We start from the raw sequence: 22,354 nt of genomic DNA on the forward strand, positions 1-22,354 counted from the left end.
CTGGGAATTGGTCCTCCCCACAGTTTTAAACAGTGTGACAGAGACGGCACCCTTCACCAGCCCTGCACTGGTTCAGTCTCCCTGGGTATGTGTGACATCTCCGTTATGTTCCAGCTCCAGGCCCTCACATTCTACCCCCTCCAGTCCCCGTACGTCTCACGGCATGACTTACCTCTGTAGGGAGCTGGGTGAGATGGGGGAGTCAATTATGAGAGGCAGGGCCCCATCTTTAGAGGATTCCTCTGGGATAGTCATCCTAAAATGATTTATGACATTTCTCCATATTACGATTCTGTTGCAGTCATCTTCCTCCCCAGAAGGGTAGAGCTCTGTTACCCAGATAAACTGGAATTTGAATCCCCTTTGCCAGCTGTGACCTCATACAAATCATTTGACTTCTCTGAGCTTGTCTCAGTTTCTTCTTCTGTAAAATGGGGATAATAATGTTTGTGTTGCCTAAATCAAGGAGCTATTGAGAGAATATTGAGAGATTGCTTTGTCTGGTGTTTTATAAACGGTAAAATGCTATGAAAAGTAAAGGAACTGAAGAAAGTGATGATGGAGGGATGGTGGCATCTGCCCCTTGGGCTGTGGGGAGCAAAGCGGCAGATTCAGAGCAGAATGGAGCCTGTGGTAATTGGAGCAGATGTAGTGGCAAGACCAGAGTAGGGCCATGCTAGACCCTGGCTGCATCCTCAAGGGCACGCCATCAGAACTGATCTCCCAAAAGCTGAACCAACAGAGAAATAGAGAATTTTAAAAAGAATTAAAAAGGAAAAAGCTGCCGAAGCCACTCCTTTATTTTCAAAGCTGTCCCTCAGAACACTGAAAGATTTATCATCTGAGGAATTAGATTAAAAGCTTGTCTTGCAGAGGCATAAAGAACTCAAGTATTTTCAAAAAATTGTGATAATCATTCCCAGCTCTATCCCATCCTTTCCCTCTGTTTCCAACCCTGTCATGAAGTCCATTGCCATGAGCAATAGATTAGAACAGCAACTTTATCAAGAAGCAGAGAATGTGATTAGGGAGAGGGAAAGAAATGTAAGCAGACAAGGCTGATTGGGAGAGTTGAGGAAGCAGTCCAGAAAGGAGACATGCTTGCCACATCCCCATCCCCCACCCCTCCTAAAAAAAGTAAAAATGGGTCGTCTTCAGGAGCATGACTGTGGTAAGTGATCAGACACAGTTTGGAGATTACGGAGATGGGGCTCTCTTTGCTAATACACAGAAAATGGACTCTCTCCCCTAACTCCCTGTTTGTTGTATTTTACAGTGAGCTGGACAGTTCATTTTTAAGAAGTGAGCAGTGAAAGTCCGCTTCTGTGTCCTAGAATCTTGGGATTAAGGACATGTTGTTTTTATGTCATCGTTTCTCTCTGGAAAGCAACAATTTACTTGTCCTTAAGAAGTAATATAATCTTCATGATAAGCACCCAGTTTCTTTTGCAGAGAACAGCCGAACCGCTCTTTCTGACTAGGTCACACTTTAGCTTCCTTAATCTCGAAGAATCATTTGGTTTGGAGCTTAGGAGACCTCGGTCTATAAGGTATCATTCTCTCCCTTTCCAGCAAAGGAGACGGTAGCTCAGAGAGGTGATGTGACTTACCCCTATCCACACAGCAGTGTAGGGACAGAACTGGGTTCTAAAACTCGAGAGCACTGCTTTTCTGCAAGCAGCTCACAGTAGGTGCAGCCTTGGATCTCATAGAGGGCTATTCTTAATGGTCTACCTACAGTACTCCAACAGTCCATGAGTCTGGGCTCACCCTACTCTCAAAGAAACTGTCTTTGTTTTATTTCAGGATTCAGTAAGTCTTGAATATTAAATATATGTACTTAGTTTTTGTGGTATAATAACACTCTCATAACCAAACCATTCCATTCCCTATCCAGTCTGGGTTTGTGTTATACTGCTACATGTCAAAAGACACGAGTCCATAGTAGGCAGTCGACAATGTTGGATGAATGACTTCGTGGAGGCCCATTAAGGAATCGTGTCATTTGAGATCTAAGAGAAACCTCGAAGGTCATTTGGTCTCCTCTCTTCTGTAGCCTGAAGAGTGAGGGGACTTGGGCAAGTAACACAATGGTACTAGAATCCTTTTTTTTTCCTGTTTCCCAGACCACTGTTCATTTTTTCACCTGCACTGCTGCTTATTAATTTGATATGAAGGTATTAAAATGGCCAATGTACTTGTGTTCTGGTATACAAAATAAAAGTTTCTAACATCTACTTTAAAAACGCTACTCCACACAAAATGACAGGGACATGTATAAAACAATTCTTTTTTTTAGCCATATGGAATTTGATCATTCTGAGGAAGAGCAGAAACTTGTCCTAAATCACTACAGACAGTAAAGCTGAAATTTGAAGCAGCAAACGATTCTATTTTGGGAACAATAGATACCAAGTCAGGAAGAGTTAGGCATTCCAAGAAGGAAATTGTATAGAAAAAGCTAACTATTAAGTCAGCTCTCAAAAGTATTTGAATGCAAAGGAGATTAATTCAGATAAGGAGAAGGTATGGGCACTTAGCAGATAACAAATGGCACATTCATGCCGTAGAGAAAGCAAAACTTTTAGCTGAAATGGTACTTATGGGAAATAAATCCAAACCTCAGATGTTTTAGTCAGGAAGTCTCATTAGGATGCAACACAGCTTCTCATTATGGATTATTACAGTGTCACTAAAAAAAGGAGAGACATCTGAGAGGGACAAGGCGTGATCAAATAGCCATATGAGAAATTGCAATCTTGCTGTATCTTGCTCTGTGTTAATATTGGATCATTGGATGGTATTCTCTCACCAAAAATGGCTTCAGAGTGACAAAAACAGATTAAAAGTGATCTAGATTGAAATGACAGCTGTTAGGGTAAAGTTGTTTTGAGAATCTTTTGTATATGTTATTCATCGATTTATTTATTCATTCAACAAATATCTATAGAGTCCTAGGAAGACAAAAATAAATAATTGTCTTTCTCAAGGAGGCTTCAAGAAGACAGACATGTAAATAAATCATTGTAATGCGGTATGCTTGGTGCTTTATTTGAAGAATAGCCCAAGCACAGCACAGCCACAGAGGAGGGGCTAGGGAAGACCTCATTTTTTGAGCAGGATTTAAAGGGGGAAGAATTTGTCTGGCAAGTTGTAGGAAAAGCAGGAAAGGAGGAAGCCTCCCAGGGTGATAGGCATTAGCTTCTGCAAAGCTCTTAGCTGGGGGGGATTTAGAATCCCGGGTGAGGCCCCGCTCAGCTACTGCAGGGCTGTGGAGTCTTAGCTGAATGGCTTCACAGGCAGAAGCCTCAGTTTCCCTCTGTGAAAAAGGAGCCTGGGAGTCCTCACTGCGTACACTGAGTATATAGGTATGACTAAGTGCCAGCTAGCAGGGAATGACCACTGTTTTATCTCTAGTCCCTCTTTTCAGAAGATCCCTAGGTTTCAGGTATTCTTACTATGCTCCCTTTGCAGAGGAAGAAACGGAGAACAGAGGGGTTGTGGAACTTGCCCAAACCAACACAGGTTAACAAGTGGCTGTGTTGGGATTTGAGGAAGGGCTGTTTGGCCTGGCACATAGTATTAAGTTAATAAATTGTAGCTATTTTTACTATTGTGAAATATGATGTGCCCTAGGAACATGAGGTATTTGGCATGAGGTAATAGGGTGATGTCTCGTTGGGGCTCTTGCCGTAACAGGTCAGATTACTGAGGGCTTCATGCCATGCTAAGCACTTAGGATTTTATCACAGGGTCGAGAAGAAACAATGGAGGTATCTTGAGCAGTGACTTGTCAGATTCATGGTTTGAAAAGATCCCTGGCAGCATGAAGAAAGATGAATTGCAAATAGGCTAGACTAGAGGCATTTACTATGGCTTCACCAAGAAATGGCAAGGCTCCAACTAAGTAAGGCCTGGGCAGCAAGCAAGATGAAGAGAAGACATGGATAAGAGGTGTTATGGAGAGTTGACTGGACTCAGTGACCAGTAGGGTATGAGGACCTGGGAGAGGGAAGAGTCTAGAATATCCCCCTTGGTTTTGGTTTCAGTGCTACTACCACTTGAGCTATGGAAGCAATGCAGAAGGGGTAATTTAGGGGAAAGTTGTGAGTGTGGTTTTGGCTCTTTCGAGACTGGGGCAACTGAAGAGGATTCAGGAGATGTCCAGCTGGCAGTTAGGTCTTTGGAGCATAGAAGGTCTAGGCTGAAGCCATGCATCTGATAGAACTGCTCAGTGAGAGAGGAGAGACAAAAGAGACCAAGAGGGGACATGAGCAACATTGGCATTTAACCAGCCGGCAGACAAGGAAGACTGAGGGAGAAGAATAATCCGAATGGGAACCTAGGGGGTGCCTGGGTGGCTCAGCCGTTAAGCGGCTGCCTTCAGCTCAGGTCATGAAAGCCCCGCATCCCGCTCCCTGCTCGACGGGAAGCCTGCTTCTCCCTCTCCCACTCCCCCTGCTTGTGTTCCCTCTCTTGCTGTGTCTCTCTCTATCAAATAAATAAATAAAATCTTAAAAAAAAAAAAAAAGAATGGGAACCTGGGCAGAGAGAGTGGCAGGAGCCCAAAGGTGAAACGGCTTACACATTAAGGCTCCTGAAGAGGCAGATAGTTCTGGCAGGGGCAGCTAGGAAATTGAGAGGGACAGGACAAAATTCTGTGGGAGAAATTTGTACTCACTGGCCAAGAGGGGTGAGTTTTTGTTTTCCTTTCTGACAAGTGCCCTCTTCAGTCTTTAATAATCTGCATTAGGGAGAGTAATTTGGTTATTAATCTTTATCTACAACACATAATTTAAAAAATTAAACTCTATTTAGAGATAATTGTAGATTTGCATGGAGTTGTAAGAAATAATGTGGACAGGTACAACACTTAATTTTTTAGAAGCTTAATTTCCACCATGGCTTCAGAATTTTCCATTTTTTGTCCACTTCCCTGAATGGTGCTGATCCTGAGGCAGAGTTTGGGACACTGTATCTGGAGTGGAGACAGGAAGCAGGAGACAGGAAGCCGACCCCAAGGAGTGAAGGGCTAACTCAGCCCATGGAGCTGGGTGGCAGAGGGGCTGGGGCATTGAGAGAAGAGAGATCTTTGGGGCACTGGGAGAAAAGAGATCTTGCGGGTAGGTAGGAGGCCTTTTAAAGACAGACTCTGAGGAGAGAGGTTTTGAATAGAAGCCTGGATTTGGAAGTGAAAGATAGAGGGAGGTAGGGGCTGGGTGCCTTTCTTCACCTGGGCCAGGCAGGCTCCAACTGCTGCAACGCTATTTTTGTTTTTGTTTTGTTTTTTGATGGACACCCTTATAAATAAATATTTGTGCTCCATTCCATCACCAGAACAACCTAACATACCAACCTGATGGTGCCCTTCCCTACTCAAAACTCCTACCTCTCCTGCTTCAGCTCTCAGCTCCCATCCTTCCCTCACTGGGATCCCTCTCATCTTTGGGTCTTTGTTCCCGTAGCCTCTGCCCAGAAAGCTCTCTCCACACTCCACCTTTCACTGGCTAACCTCCTTGGACTTTCCCGGTTTCTGTATAGAAGGCATGCTCACCAGGAGGCCTTCTTCCCTCGCTCAGCCAATGCAGGTGCCCCCCGTTGGCACCCTGGGATCACACTATTGTTAGAAGAAGTGCGCTGAATTAACAGCCCATTAGACAGTACATTCGAGAGGGCAGTGAGAGTGCTTTATTGGAAGCTGTATCTCCAGTGTCTAACGCGGGGTAGGGATCTAGTAGGTGTGGAGAAGATTCTTCAGCAAGGGGAAGAGTTCTCAGAGGCATGCATTTCGGTCCGACGGATAGAGAGGTGGTAGGACCGGAGTCCCACATAGCTGGAGTTCTTCGAGAGGCCTTGGAGTATGACAGCCAGGGGAAGGGTGGGGTGAGAAGGTCTTTCCTTGGGACTACTCTGGGTTCCAGCTCTGGCCCCACCGCCACCGGGCTGGGTGACCTTGGGGAGCCCCTTTCCTCTCCCGGCCTCAGTCTCCCCCGTGGGTACTCGGCGGACGCTGCGTGCCCAGGTGGGAAGCCGCGGAAGGCCGGCGGAGGCAGGGCCCGGGTGGGAGCGGGACCGCCCACTGCGGCGGGCCGGGACCTCCGGGGCCCGCGGAGGCGGCGCGCGGGGCTCCTCCCCCGGGCCGAGGGCCGCGGCGCCGGCAGCTGGCGGCCTCGCAGCTGCAGCCTCAGCACCTGCCGCGGCCAGACGGCGCGGGCGCGGCCGGGCCCTGCGCCCCCCCTCCCCCTCCGGCTGCAGCCGCGGCGCGGGAGGCGGAGCCCGAGCCGAGCCCGAGCCGAGCCGCTGCCCGAGCCTTGCCCGCGTCCGTGCCCGCCGCCGGGCGGGGCCGCCCCTCGCCGAAAGCGTCAGCTCTCTCGGTCCGCGTCCGCGCGGGCGGCGCCTCCTCTGCAGGTAAGGGCGAGGTCCGGGCGCCGCAAAGTTTTTGGGGGACTGATGGTGCCTACGCCCCGGGCCTGCGCCTCCGGGAGCTGCAGGCTGCCTGTCCCTCGGCTTCCTCCGCCGTGCGCTCCGTTTGCACCAGCGACCCCGGGTGACCCGCGCCCGCCTCCAGTCCTCGTGTTCTTATCCCTGTGGGAGGTGCGTCCGCGGGCTCGCTCAGGGCCGGCAACAGTTAAATCTCCCACAGTATCAATGTGTTGCTTAAGTTTTTGAGATCTGCATAGTGGAGTGCAAAGAGCGGCAAACCGGGAGGCGGGAGACCTGGGTTCAGGTGCGGCCACGGCCAGCGCCAACTTTCTCAGTGACCTCGGACCAGCCAGCCCAGCCCCCTCTCGACGGCCACACTTGGACCAGGAGGGGTTCATCGGGGATGGCCATCTGAAGTGCATGCCTGTGTTGCCATTTTGTGAGTCAGGGGCACCCCTGAGTGTGTCAGCTCCAGGGCTCCTTGGGGGGTGGAACCCACAGAAGTCAATCTGGGGCGGGGGCCAGGGAGGGGGTCATGTCGCTAACCAGCAGCTGTTTTGGCTGAGCTGTAGGAGGGTTGTTGAGCCAGTCTCTGGAAATAAAGGATGCTCCCAGAGCTAGGAGTCCGGGCCCTGGCTTCTGGTGACCCCTCTGCCATCCACTGACTGTGTGACCTTGGGCAAGTCCCTCCTCCACGCACTGGTTTTGCCGCCCACGAAGTGGGGAGGGCGGAATGTGCACCAAATGATGGTTGCGGTCCTTCTGCCGTAAAGTCTGGAGAAGTAGAATCTTCCAGGTCTCTCTATTTAGGGTTAGTTTGGGTAGAGGAACTCTTTCACTAAACATTCACCCAGCACTTACTGACGGGAGTTTAGAAAATAAAGGAGGCATTTGCAGTGTGCTTTGGGAGTCCCGAAATAGACGTGGCAAGGATTGGTGAATGCTGGCCTTCCCTCCTTCAGTGCCTTGGACCATCATAAAATATTCAACAGCATAATGATTTGTTTTCAGAGTGGCTTATAGATCAGGAAGTGTTTTTGTTTGTGAGTCGGTTATTTTTGTTAAAACCTCAAAATGGTTGTTTGGGGAAAAAATAAGTCACTGTTGTAGGGGTCCTGACATAGAGGCCAACATCTACTTGTTTCTAGTCTAAAGTGATGCTTTCCGATCGAGATGATGTAGAAAATCACTCTAAATCAGGCATTCTTTGGTGGGTGTTCAACATGGGCATAGTTGGAGAGGCCTACACTTTGGCAAGTCCATATCTTCCAGGACTGCATTCCGATGCAGCCACATCAGAACAAGCACAAGGTAATTAACTGATGTCCTAGAAGGTGAGCTTTGTTCTTTTGCCCAATCTCCTGTGCCCCTTGGTCTGCAATTAGCGTCTCCCCAGTGTGTGGGTGAAATCCATTACCATGAAAGGGTTCTTATGAAAGTGATTTTATTATTTTATTTCCTTCCTCGACTTCCTGGTTTTAAGTTTCAAGCTTTATGAAATCAGAGAACTAGTAGGGGTGTGCTTTGTGATTGGGGCAGGAACACGGCAGAGTTGTGGTACATATGTTTGCCTTTCCCCAGCCATACTCTGTAGTTGAAGCTAATTTGTCCCGAGCCTTTGATGGTTCAGATGCATTAGAATGCCACCAGTCTTTTCCCTCTTCCTTCTTCAGTGATTCGACCAGCACTTTGTCACCACTCATTCAGGAAGAAACAAATAGGAAAAATACCAGTAGGCCCTCCCCTCAAGGAGCTCAGGGTCTAGTGAGGAAGAAAGAGGAACATACTACAGGCCATTCTGGGAGTTATTACTGGGGACCCCTGGGGACCCTGGGGAGGGTGAATTCTAACTGGGGGTGATGAGGAAGACTGCACCATGGAAGGTGGAAGGAAGAAGAGGATTTCAACAGGTGGTAGAAAGTGGAAAGGCCATTTTAGGTCAAGGAACTGGTGTGAGCGAAGGCACAGGGTCAGGAAAGCTCAGGGCCCAGACGGAGAACAAGAGGGTCAGGTGGGAGCGAGGAGAAGGCAGAACACTTCAGAGTAGAGGACAGTGGGGAGAGGCCCAGGAGGCTCCCAACCTGGGCTTGAATCCACACTGGCTTGGGGATATTGGACCTCTGAACCTCACTTTTTGCATTTGTAAAAGGGGAATAATAATTCCAAATGCACAAGGTTAAATGAGATCATGTATAAAGTATGTAACAGTGTTTGCATATGATAGATATTTGATAATTTCTTTTATTAGAGTGTTCATGGGCAAGCTCCATAAGTGTTGCTAGACACCACTGAAGTATATGAATAGTGCCTTTTGTTTTAGCGTGGGTATTGACTTGGAACCTCACCATCAGACTGGAGGTCCTGTGCCAAGGTAATTTGCATTCGAGGTACCTCATGATTCAAGGGCAGGGGCTTTTTGTTCTTTGGGGGTGCTCAGATCCGATACTGACATCAACACCAGACAATGCCCTGTAAATACTGTTAGGTGGTGGGAGGCCACAGGGAGGTTAATCAGAACACACAATCCCTGCTTCCCACAAGCTTATCACTATGTGCTCAAGGACCCAGGTGGGGGTATTTGACAGTCAGACACAGTTATAAATACGTCAGCATTGTCCATATATGCTGGGAACCATCTGCCTTAGTGTGGGTTGCTGGAGATTTGTAGTAGCCAAGGAGGGAAAATAGGGCAGGAGGGCGAAGAAGGATATTGCAATACTTTATGAACCTGCGTACACCATGTGGCAGCTGTAATACTGTCCTTCATTTGTTCAGGCAACACTTACTCATAAAACACCTCCTCTGTGCCAGGGCATGATTCTAGATGCCACAGGAATACACTGGAACCAAAGAGAAGATCCCTGCCTTCCTGGAGTTTATATTCTAGTTGGAGAAACATCATAAACAAGTAAACCCATAAATAATTACAGGATGGCTAAGAGCCAAGAAGGAAATGAGCAGGGTAAAGTGAGAGAAAGTAATGGGGGTGGTCGAGGAAGGCCTGCCTGAGTCAGTGGGAGCTAAAGGAGAGAAGGAACCAGTCAGGGGGTGCCTGGGTGGCTCAGTTGTTAAGCGACTGCCTTCGGTTCAGGTCATGATCCCAGGGTCCTGGGATCCAGCCCCTCATCGGGCTCCCTGCTCTGCGGAAAGCCTGCTTCTCCCTCTCCCACTCCCCCTGCTTGTGTTCCCTCTCTCGCTGTGTCTCTCTCTGTCAAATAAATAAAATCCTAAAAAAAAAAAAAAAAAAAAAAAGCCAGTCGGGATTAGAGCTGGGGGTGGGGGTGGGGGCAGGGTGCAGTCCAGCTCAGTAAGAGGCTATGGGGCTTTGGTGTGAGAACGCAGACTCTGGGCCACAGCGCTTAGATTTGAATACCGGTCCCACTGACAACTAAGTATGTTCCATTGTCAGGTTATTTAATCTCCTGGGCTTCAGTTTCTTCCTCTGTAAACTGTGTATAATAACCCTGCTTGATAGAGTTGTTTGGGAGTTAAATGAATTGATATATGTAATGTACTTGAAAAAGTGCCAGGTATGTAGCAAGTTCCAAAGGGAAATTAAATTAAGAGAGTGGGGTGGCAGTGAAGAGGGATAGGGCAAATGCAAAGGCCCAGAGGACCGAAAGGCTTTGTGTGTTCTAGGACCAGACAGTCTGTGTGCATGGATATTACCCCCAGAGTTATCGGGAGACTCCAGAGCAGGTTCTCTGCTCCTTCAATACAAAACTCTGTTTTAGGAGTCCTGAGAAGAGCAACACCCAGTGACAACACTCTTCCCGAGTGGTGTGGTGAGCTGCCGCCCACTTTGGGAACATCCCCACTGTACGCCCACTTCTTCAAGATCTCTTTCCCTCTCTCCCTTCATCTCTCCTTTTCTTACCCTCCCTCTCCTGCCCCTTCCTCCTTTCCTCCCTGTCCCTCCCTCCCTCGCCGCCTTCTCCCTTCCCCCCATCACTGCAAGCCCTGAAGAGTAGTGCCCTGGAGTGCTCACATGTGCAAAGGGGAAGCATGCTTAGGGTCACCAAAGCCAGCCTTGCCCACTCCCTCTGCGACACCTCCCCTGGCCAGCATCCTCCCGCTCCCACGCTGGAAACTCCATGGCACGGGGTGGGGGGCTGGGCACCACATAGTCACCTACGACCTTACTCTCTCCCTTGATCCCTCTTTACTGAAATCCATTCACTCACCAAGTCCTGTCATTTTTACTTGCAAAATCTCTCTCAAACATGTCCCCACATTTCCATTCTCTCTCTGAACATCAGCCTTCTGTTTTGTCTAATGTATGGCCCAGAGACCTGCAGTGGGTCCCTTGTGTATGGATAATGAAGTCCAGAGTCCTCAGGCCGGCGGATATGACGGGCTGTCTCCATCAATTCTCCCCGTCCCCCTCTTCCCTCACCGTGTCCTCCACACTTAATCCCTCCATCCTTGGCCTCTCCATCTGGCCCCTCTGCCTGCACGTACCTCAGCCCTGGTGGTCATGCCCACGCCTGAGGGCCCAGCTCAGAGCCTGTTTGCCCTAGCAGCTGTCTTCCGGACCCCGCATCCCAGGGTTCTCATCTTGCCCTGATCTCCCGCTGCCTTTAGTACCGCTCATTAGGGAGGCTGTCACCCATCAACCGTGGAGGATGTTGTGTGCGGTCACTTGTGCACCAAGGCCATGGCCTTGAGAAGTCCCTGAGAGGCCAGACACAGTGTCCCTCTGATGTCTGCCCCACAGCCCTTCTCACAGAGCCTAGCCCTAGTGCGGGTTTGATATGTGTTTGCTGTAATGGATTGACAAAAGCCTGTGATTTTCCTGAGATCTGAATTGGTTTGAGTCACACCAGAAACACGATGCTGGTGCTCCAGGGCTTGTGGTCCCCAGCTGAACTCACTTGAGGCACTCTGATGCCTTGAGATGTAGGTCTTTCATTTGATGAAGAGTTGATGTCACCTCAAACAGGAGTCTGAATTTTGAATTTAACCTTCCAATATGGCCTGTTTTTAAGAGATATACTATGTAAAAAAATGAACCTCCAAGCTAGATAAACTTATCAATAATTATTTACATTATAAAAGGATTTTTCACCATACCAAAAATCTGGTATGGAAAGCTTTCAAATACCAAACATGCCTGTGAACTTAACACCATTCAGTATATAAAGTTTTGATTTATGCACAGCTCTTGTAGCCATATACTTCTATAGCCTAAGATATGTGCCAAACTTAATATGCATTCATAGAAGAATAATGCTCTCTTAAATTTGTTTGGGTAACTACAGATTACATTATGCAGCCCTGCAAATGTGAGGGTTTTAAGAATAATGAACTACCTGCCTGAAGGACAATGGAAAGCCCTATTTGGTGCTTGGCCAACTGATGTGAGGGCAGTAACCATTAATTTCATTGAAGTGACACAGTATTTTCAGGGGCCCTCCTGATGTTTGGAGACTTTTTGCCAGTGGTTAAAATGGTTTGGGCTTCCAGTCATTTCACAAGCTGGCTGATAAATGATGTAGGTGCTTAACACTGGTTCTTTTAGAAAAAGGGGGGGGGGAGACACTAATTACAAGCTAGAAAAAAAAATCTAAAAATATGAAAGCCTATTCCTTTGACCTCTCTTGAGTGATCTGAGAAGCTCAGCCATTTCAGCAAAAGGGTAACATGGCAAATTTTCAAAATCCTGAACAGAAAGAGCTTCAGAGGAATTTACCCGGATGCAACAGTGCTCAGTTCTCTGAGATTTTGACTTAAGAGAAGACAGATGTGCAGGCAGATGAGAAACACTGTGCTTCCTGTTCTCTGAATATCCAGAATGCAGGGTGTAGGCTAGCACTTGTTACAACCAGCGATAACAATACTTCTCCCCGCCAAAAAACCCTCTCCAAAACTAAGTTTTGAGTGTCAATATAGGTAAACCTCTGAGTTACTGCTTTGTTGTTTTCTTTGTTCCAAATGTAGAATTCAGAAGAATGCAAAAGGAAAAGCAGTTATTAAAATAAACACGGAGTCTCTGTTCTCTCTTGTTTTCCCTGGAGAAAGACATCAAGCCCAAAGCTCCCTTGGTACCAGGGCATAAGCTTTTGGCTCCTGGTCAGGTTAAAGGGTGATGTCCATCTGGACATATATGCTCTCCCTCTTTCTTCTTTCCTGGGTGTCAGAGACATTTGTATACAGGAGCAGGAAGAATTTTTTTTTTCCTGAGCTCATTTCTGGATAGTTGCAGTACTTAGTTTTTTGTTTCTACAAAGGCTGTGCAATAAGTTCCTTAGTTAGAGCACTCCTTGTCTATATGCCAAAAGCCCAGACTCATGAAAAATATTTTATAGGCTATTTTAACTGACAGTCATAGACCTCCAAACAGGGTTGCCAACTCCGGAAATGATCAACTATAGCCTTTTCTGGTGCAGGAATTCCCCTAGCGCACCCAACCTCTTTCTGCTTGGACCTGCCAATCCCCGGGGCCTTTCTATTCCATTGTCGGTTGGCTCTGATTATTAGAAAGTTCTTCATTATGCTGAACTAGTGTCTCCCTCCAGGCTGTGGCTGCTCCATTGGCCTCGATTCTGCCCTTTGAAGCCCCACACAAAAATCCATTTTTTTCTTCCCCGTGATGGCCATTTAAGCCATTTGGACAATCAAAGACAGGGATTTAGTTAGTTAGAATTAGTTAGAAGTTAGGATGCCCCCGTTTATCCAGTCCCCTGAAAAAGACAGAGCTAAGAACTGGACACAGTGGCCATGCAGGTGAGGTCTGACCAGCGTGGAGGGGGGAGCAAGACCATGACACTTCAAAGTCTGTTTTTTGCAATGAGCACAACCTGAGACCTGGTTAGGTTCCCCGTGGGCCCCCTTGAGTTTGCTGGGGAACCCCATGCACGCTGGTGGGCTGTAGAGGAGAGTGTGTGGGATCAGTGGCTGATGTGGAGTGGCTCTGGGTGGGGCAGCCTCCTCTCTGGGACCCAGGTCCTTCATCAGTCTGATAACTTCTCAGGTGCTGTATCAGTCTCCTGTGACTGCAGTCACAAATCACGGCAGCCTTGGCTGAAAACAAGAGACGTGTATTCTCTCACAGTCCTGGAGCCCCGAAGTCTGTAATCAAGGTGTCAGCAGGGCTGCACCCCCTCTGGAGGCTCTAAGGAAGAATTTTTTCTTTGCCTCTTCCAGCTTCTGTTGGCCGCTGGCCTTCCTTGACTTGGGGCTAGTCGCGGCTACCTCTGCCGCCCTAGTCACATGGTCTCCTTCTGTCTGTTAAATCTCCCTATGCCTCACTCTTACAAGGACACTTGTCATTGCATTTAGGGCCCACCTGGATAAACGAGGCTAAGCACCTCACCTGAAGACCCTTCACTTAATTACATCTGCAAAGATCCTTTTGCCAATTAAGGTAATGTTTATGGATTCTGGGATTGGGGTGTGGACATAGTTCTTAGGGGGCCACCATTCAGCCTTTGGCTTTCTACTGTCTCTACTTATGTGACTGTCTTCTCTGGCCTGTATTTGAACCCAGGTGCCCAGGGTCCCCTCAGGTCTTCATTCTGCAGGTTTCACAGGTCTTCCTTTCTTTAGCATAGCGGCCACTGCTCTGAGGGGCCCTGTCCTGCAGACGTGGCAGGTCTTTCTGGTCCTTCGGTCCTCACCGGCATGCCCTGGCTGGCCAGTGGTGTTTTTATCAATGGGAAGGAGAAGCTGTGGCTATTAAAATATTCATGACCAGTCGTAGGCTTAGGGGAGATCCCGTAGTGAACGTGCTCTGGATAGAGAAGGGACACAGAGAGGAAGAGCGAATGTCCTTACAGTTTCCCTCTAACTCAGCCCGAGATTGGCTCATTGAACTTGAGGCAAATTATTTACATTCTCAGTGCCCAAGTACATCTCTCTTTCTGTGAAAAACCAGGAAATGCTTCTTCGCAGCTTTTCAGAGTGTGTCGGAGCGTGATCTTCTTGCCCTTTAGATAGACTGTTTTAGAAGTTCATGGCCCTTTACCTGGAGTCTTCAGTCACTGTGGGCTGATGGGCTCTCCAAATGCAATGTCAGTAAAAGAGGCTTTTCTCCAAAGACCATCACTTTGTTCGCAGTCGACCTGCCAGAGTGCCAAAAAGGCCTCGGACGAGCGGGGGTGTTGGGCCTGGAGAAGCTGGTGGTGGAGCTGAGGAGAAGCAGCCGGAGGACAGCGGTGAGTGGGTCTAGCCCCGAGCAGCTCCAGGCTCTGCTCGTGGCCCTCAGTGCTGCCCTGGGATTACGGACTCACACCTGCCCAGGGCACCCTCCTTCGCTGCTGCTCCCCTCAGTTCGGTATGCTTTGCTAAGAAAGGCCTGTGCAGGGATGGGGGCCGGAGGGGTTGGGGAGGAGGGAGGAGACAGATGACCCAGACAGCCCTGCCCTATGTGCAGGGGGCACTGAGTCAGTGGAGGGCAGGGTGCTGTGTGTTGCAGGACCCATGGGAGCCCTGCCGAGGGCTGGCCATGCCTTGGGTGAGATCCAGGAAGGCTTCCAGGAGGGACTGGCATAGAGCAGTATACGGAAAGTACCCTCAGTTATGTTCCCCCGCCCAGGACTCCGGATTGCCCCCCCTGGGTCATCCAACCAGATCTGACCTGGAAGAATTTTAAGTTTGAAAAGGATCTTCAGGATCAGCTAGGAAGGCAGCTATTCCAACTTCACTGCCTGGAGTCCTCAGGGCAGGGGTAGGGGAAGAGTTCGGAGCACTCGGCTTCTTATTTTGCTTGCTGGGTTTAAAGAACAGTAATGTCCCAATTTGACAAGGCTTGGGGTAGCCGCCTAGAAATATCTCGACATCAGAACGCCCTGCTTTGTCTAGGAAGTCTTTTCCAGACTGGTGGAGCACCTCACCTGAGGTGCTGAGGGGTGGTTTCCTGTAACCTGCCCCACTTGACTGTAGCCTCTACCAGGCAGGGGTTGAGCCTGGTTCAGTCCAGAGCCCCGAAAAGGGCCCGGTCCTGGGCACAAGCTTGGTATATGGTGCCGACTGATTAAATGAGAGACGAGGTTATGATGACTGCCTGCCTTGCAACTGGCTCCAGCTGCCCTCGGTGCTCTTTCCAGTCACCGGTGGCACCCTGGCTATGGCAAGGCCTCTGGGGTTCTCTGTCTCATACCTGCTTCTGCGGTGGGTCTGGCCTGTCAGCCAGGTGCTAGCGAGGGGTGCTGCCTGTTCTCTGCACTTTCAGGGGGGCAGGGAAGCTGCAGACCTAACATTCTGGCTCCGGAGGTGCTGTCTGTGGTCCTGGGACATGGCCAAGGCCACCTGTAAACTTGGTCACTCGGTCTACCTAGCTCCTCCTTGGTACCATGTCGCCCCAGGACTAGGGTCGGAGAGGTTGTGGGGCAGAGGCAAAGGGCCGGAGCTTTTGACTCAGTCAGTCCTGGGCTTGCTAGCTGCGTGACTGGAGGCACATTATTTACTTGCTTATTTCGTTGATTATTTGTGAGTGTTACACTTACAGAAGACATGAGGAAGACACAACCACTGTCTTCTATTTATCCATGGTAAATCTTCAATAAAGGTTCATTTCCTTTTTATGTTATCTGAAGGGCTATCAAGGAGAAGAGAGACAACTTCTGGGGGTTAGAGGCTGTCTAAAGCTGAACTTCGTTTTCCCCCATCCTTTCCAAATTCCATCAAGCCCTTCAGCCTCCTAATTCCTCAAGCATTGCTAACACTTGTGATTTCTTCCTCTCTGCCACCTGCTAATTATTATCAACTCTCTGTGTATATTTGAAGAGGTCCTTCCTGTGTCTGGGCCTCAGTTTTTTTTATCTGTGGATAGGTTATTCTAAGGTCCTTGCTAGCCCCAGCACTGCATTTAATTCCACAACACAGATTGAGCCTCCACTTATGTGAAGGGTGAATGTTCTAGGCCCCAGGGATGTTCTAGGCACATAAGGATGGAGAAAGTCATGAGTCTTGTAGACATCATAGCCCTGTGTGGGGACAAACACACAAAGTTGAGTGATAAAAGTTATGGTAGGGGATGAATCTAGACCTGGGGGATTCCGGACCAGAACAGGGAGAGACTAGTCACTTGAGGAATGTATGGACCGTTTGCCCTCATGGAAGAATTATCTAGATGTTTGCTGCTGGCATGAAAGCATTAATGATGGAGACCGGTTTCTCCCGGGTGGCATTAGGATTTTCGCTTTGAATTGGAATTATCAGATGGAAAATCCCAGTAGAGATGGCATGGATTAGGGGCCTTATTTCCTCTCTTCCTCTTGCTTTCCTGCAAAGGAAAAGAAATCCAAATCTCCAGAATATATTGACCTTTATGCACAGAAGCTCTTGGGATATGCAGCGTCGTTTAACAAGTACCGTTTGTGTGCCTAACTGAGAAATGTCTAAGCAGATGCAGAATTACATGCCTAAAGAAAATTAATCTATTTTTTGTCATGATTGTGTTCAGGAGCTGATTTTCAAAGACAGTTTCAATGTTCCCAGCTGTCTGGATGATAGTTAGAAGCATACAACCTGGGCACTCTTCATCCCTTCTCTTGTATTTATTCTGCCCCATTTAATTTGGTTAGATTCTATAAGCTTTTATTGATTGCCTATTATAAGTTAAGCCCAGTGTTGAAAGGCTATGGGTATGACAGATATATCACTATCCAGAAGTTTCTTTCTTAGCTGGACTGATAGGACTTATGCCCGGGAATCAGCAAACAGAGCCATCTATTCATTGGGGATTGCTGAGTGCATTGGTGTGAGTGCCAGGATTTCAACTCCAGGCAGAGAGGTCTGGAAAGAAGGATGGTGAGGATGGTTCTCAAGAAGGTTTTTGGAGGAGTCTGCATTGGAGATGGGCCAGGGATTGCAAGCAGAGTCAAGGTGCAGGGAAAAGAACAGGTTAGCAGGTAAATGCAGCAAGAGCCAACTTTTCATTCTCAAACTCATTCTCATGTCTTAAGAATGGAAATAACATCCAGATGGCCAACAGACACATGAAAAGATGTGAACATTACTCATCATCGGGGAAATGCAAATCAAAACTACAATGAGATATCACCTCACACCAGTCAGCATGGTTAAAATAAAAAACACAAGAAACAACAAATGTTGATGAGGATGTAGAGAAAGAGGAACCTCTTGCACTGTTGGTGGGAATGCAGACTGGTGCAGCCACTGTTGAAAACAGTATGGAGGGCGCCTGGTTGGCTCAGTCAGTTAAGCGTCTGCCTTCGGCTCAGGTCATGATCCCAGGGTCCTGGGATCGAGTCCCGCATCAGGCTCCTTGCTCAGCGAGGAACCTGCTTCTCCCTCTGCTCTCCACTTTGCTCTCTCTCACTATCTCTGTCTCTCTCTCTCAAATAAATAAATAAAATCTAAAAAGAAAATTAAAAAAAAAGAAAACAGTATGGAGGTCCCTCAAAAAGTTAAAAATAGAACTATCCTGTGATCCGGCAATTACACCCTGGGATATTTACCCCCAAAATGCAAAAACACTAATTCAAAGGGACACATGCACCCCTATGTTTATAGTAGCATTATTTACAATAGCCAAGATATGGAAGCAGCCCAAATGTCCATCTGTAGATGAATGGATAAAAGATGTGGTATATATATACAAGAGAATATTATTCAGCCATAAAAAGAATGAAATCTTGCCATTTGCAACGACATGGTTGGCGCTAGAGAGTATAATGCTAAGCAAAATAGGTCGGTCGGAGAAAGACAAATACCATATAATTTCATTCATATGTGGAATTTAAGAAACAAAATAGGGGCACCTGGGTGGCTCAGTTAGTTAAGCATCTGCCTTCTGTTCAGGTCATGATCCCAGGGTCCTGGGATTGAGCCCTGAGTTGGACTCCATGCTCAGCTGGGAGGTTCCTTCTCCCTCTGCCCCTCCACCACCCCACTCATGCTCTCTCTCTCTCAAGCAAATAAATAAAATCTTAAAAAAGAGAAACAAAACAAATGAGCAAAGGAAAAAAATAGAGACAAACCAAGAAACAGACTGTAAACTAGAGAACAAACTAATGGTTATCAGAGGGGAGGTGGGTGGGGGGGTGGGTGAAATAGGTGATGGGGACTGAGGAGTGCACTTGTGATAAGCACTAGGTAATGTATAGCAGTGTTGAATCACTATATCATATACCTGAAACCAATGTGTTATATTAGTATGTGAACTATACTGGAATTTAAAAAAAAGAATAAAAATATTCCTTTCATTTGTGATGCTTCAGCCGACCTCAGGACCTTTGCTCATGCCATTGCCTTTGCCTAGCCTGCTCTTTCCCTTCACCTACTAGGAAAACTCTGAGGTATCTTTCAATTTAAGTACCCTTTGAGGCCTCATTGACCCTTCCTCCCCTGGCTTCTCAGAGTGTTTTGTTTATACTCTCTTTGTATGATTCCTGGAGCATTCCAGAACCCCAAGAGATATCAGGTGAATAAACTGATGACTGAATAACTGATTATTAGGTTTTGTGTCTGGCTTAGCTGCTGGAACTGTGAAATGTTTGCTGAGAAAGGAGTGGAGAGCACCAAGGTAAAAATGTGGGTGGTGGGTGCTGAGCCGGAAGACCACTGAGGTGGGGTGGGGAAAACACCCTTCGGAGAAGGAATAGTATATTGGCTTTCTAATGAGTAGAAAGAATGCACACAGTAAAAAAAACCCCACAAAACTCTGGGAAAAAAAAACACTGTAGACAGAGCATTTGGGGAAAAATTCTGCCTCTGGAGTAATCAGAGAGGACAACACTCAAATAAGGGCAACACCTCCGTTATAAACTTACCAAGGTAGGGGTCAGTGAGCAATTAGGGGAGGTAGCTTTTCCACTGACTGAGGGAGTGAGTCTGCAATAGCCCTTCTGAAGGGCAATTTGGCTAGATCTAAAGCTGTAAAAACTTGTGCAGTTTTTCACACAGCAGTGCCACTTAGGAATTTATCCTAAGGGAGTAATTAGCCGTGTATTATGCAAAGATGTATCTCAACATTGTAATGCAGACATCACTGAAACAGACCAAGTGTCCAGCAATAGGGGGTTAGCTTTAAATATGGCACTCCTATGAATAGGATATACAAACTAATGTACAATCATAAAGACATAGGTAAATGTTTAAGGGGTATTGTTCTAGGAAAAAAAAATCAGGCTATAAACCAGCATATACAGAAAGTTCCCAATTGTGTTGAAAATGTATATTTTCACACAAAGAGGCTGGAAGGGTAACTAGCAACTTATAGGTTGTAGCAGATAGTTTTTATTTTCTTCTTTCCAAAGAAGAAGAATTTCAAAATTTTCTACCAGGCACATGTATTACTTTTATAATGGTGGGGGAATGAGTGTTATTTAAGAAGAGAGAAGCTACTGGAGAACACTGTTTGAGCTTCAGTGTGTTGAAAGCAAGATAGGCACATCGTTTATCTTGCAAATGCCAGACAGGTAGTGTTTTCATAAGGAAGAGTGGTCTTGGGTCCATTTGTGTGAGTGTATTTATAGACGTAAAAGCTTTGGGGGAAGGAAATAGATTGATTTTTTTTCCCCTTGAACTTTTGAAATTATTCTTTCCACTCCATTTGTAATTGAACCCATGGAGGTATTCTTATTTCTTCTTTTCTTGGACACTGCATTAAAACTAAAAATGTTAACTGGCATAGGATGTGGGTTTTGCTAAAATGACTCCCCTTGAAGTCTCCACTGGACTCTCTCTAGTGCTTAAAAAATGGGGTCCCAAGGAAGACCACCTTCTGAAATCTGTTTTGCTCTTCTGCCTGGTTCATTTCACCCCTGTGCTCTGGCAACCTCGGAGAACCAGTCAGAAACAAGCCCGGCATCGTTAGGATTGAAGTCTCCAACAGCGCTGGGCGCTGTCTGTTGGAAAGGTTTATGTAGAGGCCAATCTGGCATCACCTTATCCTGTGGACGTAACATTAGTCTGCAGAAAAAGAGATCAGAGCTGGGTAGAATCTCTTTAAATATTAATAATAGTGATGCCTTTTGCCACACATCTCCAAAGAGCTCAGAGCATTTCAGACATTACCTCATCACTAATTTTCACAGTGTTCTTGGGTGAGAAGCGATGGCAAGTATTATGGTCTCCATTTGGGGCAGAAGGTAGCAAATGCTTCAGATAGTGGAGCTAAACTCAGGAGTGGTTCTGACCAGATACCAACTGATAAAAAGAGTTGAGGCATTATTTGTGGCATATTCTTCTACGATTGTTGTACATTTCACACACATGAACTTGCCTTCCTGCATTTTGCTCCATAGCATTAATGAGGGTCTATGTGAGCAAGGTGCAGTGCTGAGCACTGTGGCTAGAGGTGAAGTTTATCTCCTTAGGCCTATGCTTTAGGCCTTTGGTGATGGGGCTTCTACCTGCCGGTCCCACCCTAAGTCCCTCAACTCTTGATCTCCTGCATCCGTCTTTGTGGTCTTCAAGGTAGCTTCGTGCCGCCTCCCCTTCTGTGCACTTTCTGTGCCCCCCACCCGGCCCTTCAGGTGTCACTCTCCTATCCTTCCTGGCCTGGTCCCTTGCCCCACAAAGCCTGCCCTGATACCCCCCTACTGTAGCCACAACTGGACATGAGCTCCCATCACCAAACATTCCCAGCCCCTCTGCTGGGGCCCTTACTAATCTCTACTTGGTATTTTAGTGATTTATGTGCACTGCTCACTGACATTTCGTGACTGCAGGGATGGTCCGGTTCATCTTTGTGTGTGTCTCAGTGACTTGCCCCCATTAGATATGCAAGTACTCATCGGATAAAGGAGTGAAATTGGCATCATTCCAGGCCAGCATTCACCCATTTGTTCTGAGCCCTGGGGGCGTGCAGAGGACGGGGGGGGGGGGGGGGGGCGGGGAGGGGGTACCGATAGAACCCCGCTGGGCCTGCCCCTCTGGTGCGGATCACTGAGGCCCCAGGCTACTGATAGACCTGTTCTGTCTTCTCAGCCCCCACACCCTGTTCCATCCCATCCTTGTGGTTGAAAGTCATTCTCTCCCAGCATTCTGGAGAGACGGGGGAAAAGAGGGACATGGAGTGGTCTTGAGGAGGTGACCTCTCTGCTTCTGTCTTTGTGGACCTCTGTTGTGCAAGGCCTCCTCCTCCCGGGAGGGCTCTATCCAGAGCCTGCCTTCCTGAGCCAGCTCAAGGACGGACTGCCGTGTGCCCCACCTATGGCCGGTTGTGTGAGGCCGGGCAGGTCATTTAATCTTCCCGTGGTGTCGTTGCCCCATCTGTTGAGGGGGATAATGTGTTTGAGGGTGACCTACCTCCCCAGGAGGCCGGGAGGCTTATCGACTTAATGCCGAGCTGCTCGCTTTAACCCGAGGCAGCTGGGCAGACCCAGCAGGCCAGCCAGCACGTTCTCTGTTGCCCGTGGCCCAGCGGCAGCCGGGTTGCCGTCGAGAACCTGTAGGGTCTCCTCTCGGGGCTGGTTCCGGTGGCTGAGGTCGGGGGAGGAGAGTGGCATCTGGAGGGCTTCTGGGCCTGTGCTGCTGAAGGGGGAGAGAGGCCAGACCCCTGGGGTCGGGGGCATGGCTGAGGCTGCCCAGGATCCGCCCGAGAGCAGGCGCCAGGCCCCTGGGGGACCGTCCCACTTGGCCCCCATGGCCCAGCGATCCGCTTTACTTGGGCTCATTGACGAGCTATGGGAAGGTCATTTGATACTCTCCTTCTCGTGGCCACGATCTTGGGAAGGTGGCCTTTTCTCTTTAAAAAGAGCTGGGAGCTGGGAGGCCCAGGAGCAGTGTGGGGAAGAGGGGCCGATGGCTCTCCTTGGACGACTCCCCTCAGCTCGGCGCCACTGGTGAGTTGTGTTCTCATTCTGGAACGTGTCCTGCTTTCTCTAGATGGCTCGCAGAAAGGGAGCTGGGTTTTCAAAATTGTAGCATTTTTTAAATGAAGTTTGTGATTCCAGTTAGTTAGCACAGTGTTGTATTAGTTTCAGGCGTACAATATAGTGATTCAGCACTTCTCTACAGC

General features: G+C 48.0%; 1 pseudogene; it reads left to right on the forward strand.

Annotated features, from left to right (window-relative positions):
* Positions 1-1,143: 1,143 nt before the first annotated feature.
* On the forward strand, positions 1,144-6,551 carry LOC148162436 (uncharacterized; annotated as a pseudogene).
* Positions 6,552-22,354: the final 15,803 nt, after the last annotated feature.

The sequence above is a fragment of the Eumetopias jubatus genome, unplaced genomic scaffold (assembly GCF_037043125.1).
Source record: "Eumetopias jubatus isolate StellerSeaLion01/CBP00866 unplaced genomic scaffold, mEumJub1_p1.0 scaffold_15, whole genome shotgun sequence".
Classification (NCBI taxonomy): Eukaryota; Metazoa; Chordata; class Mammalia; order Carnivora; family Otariidae; genus Eumetopias; species Eumetopias jubatus.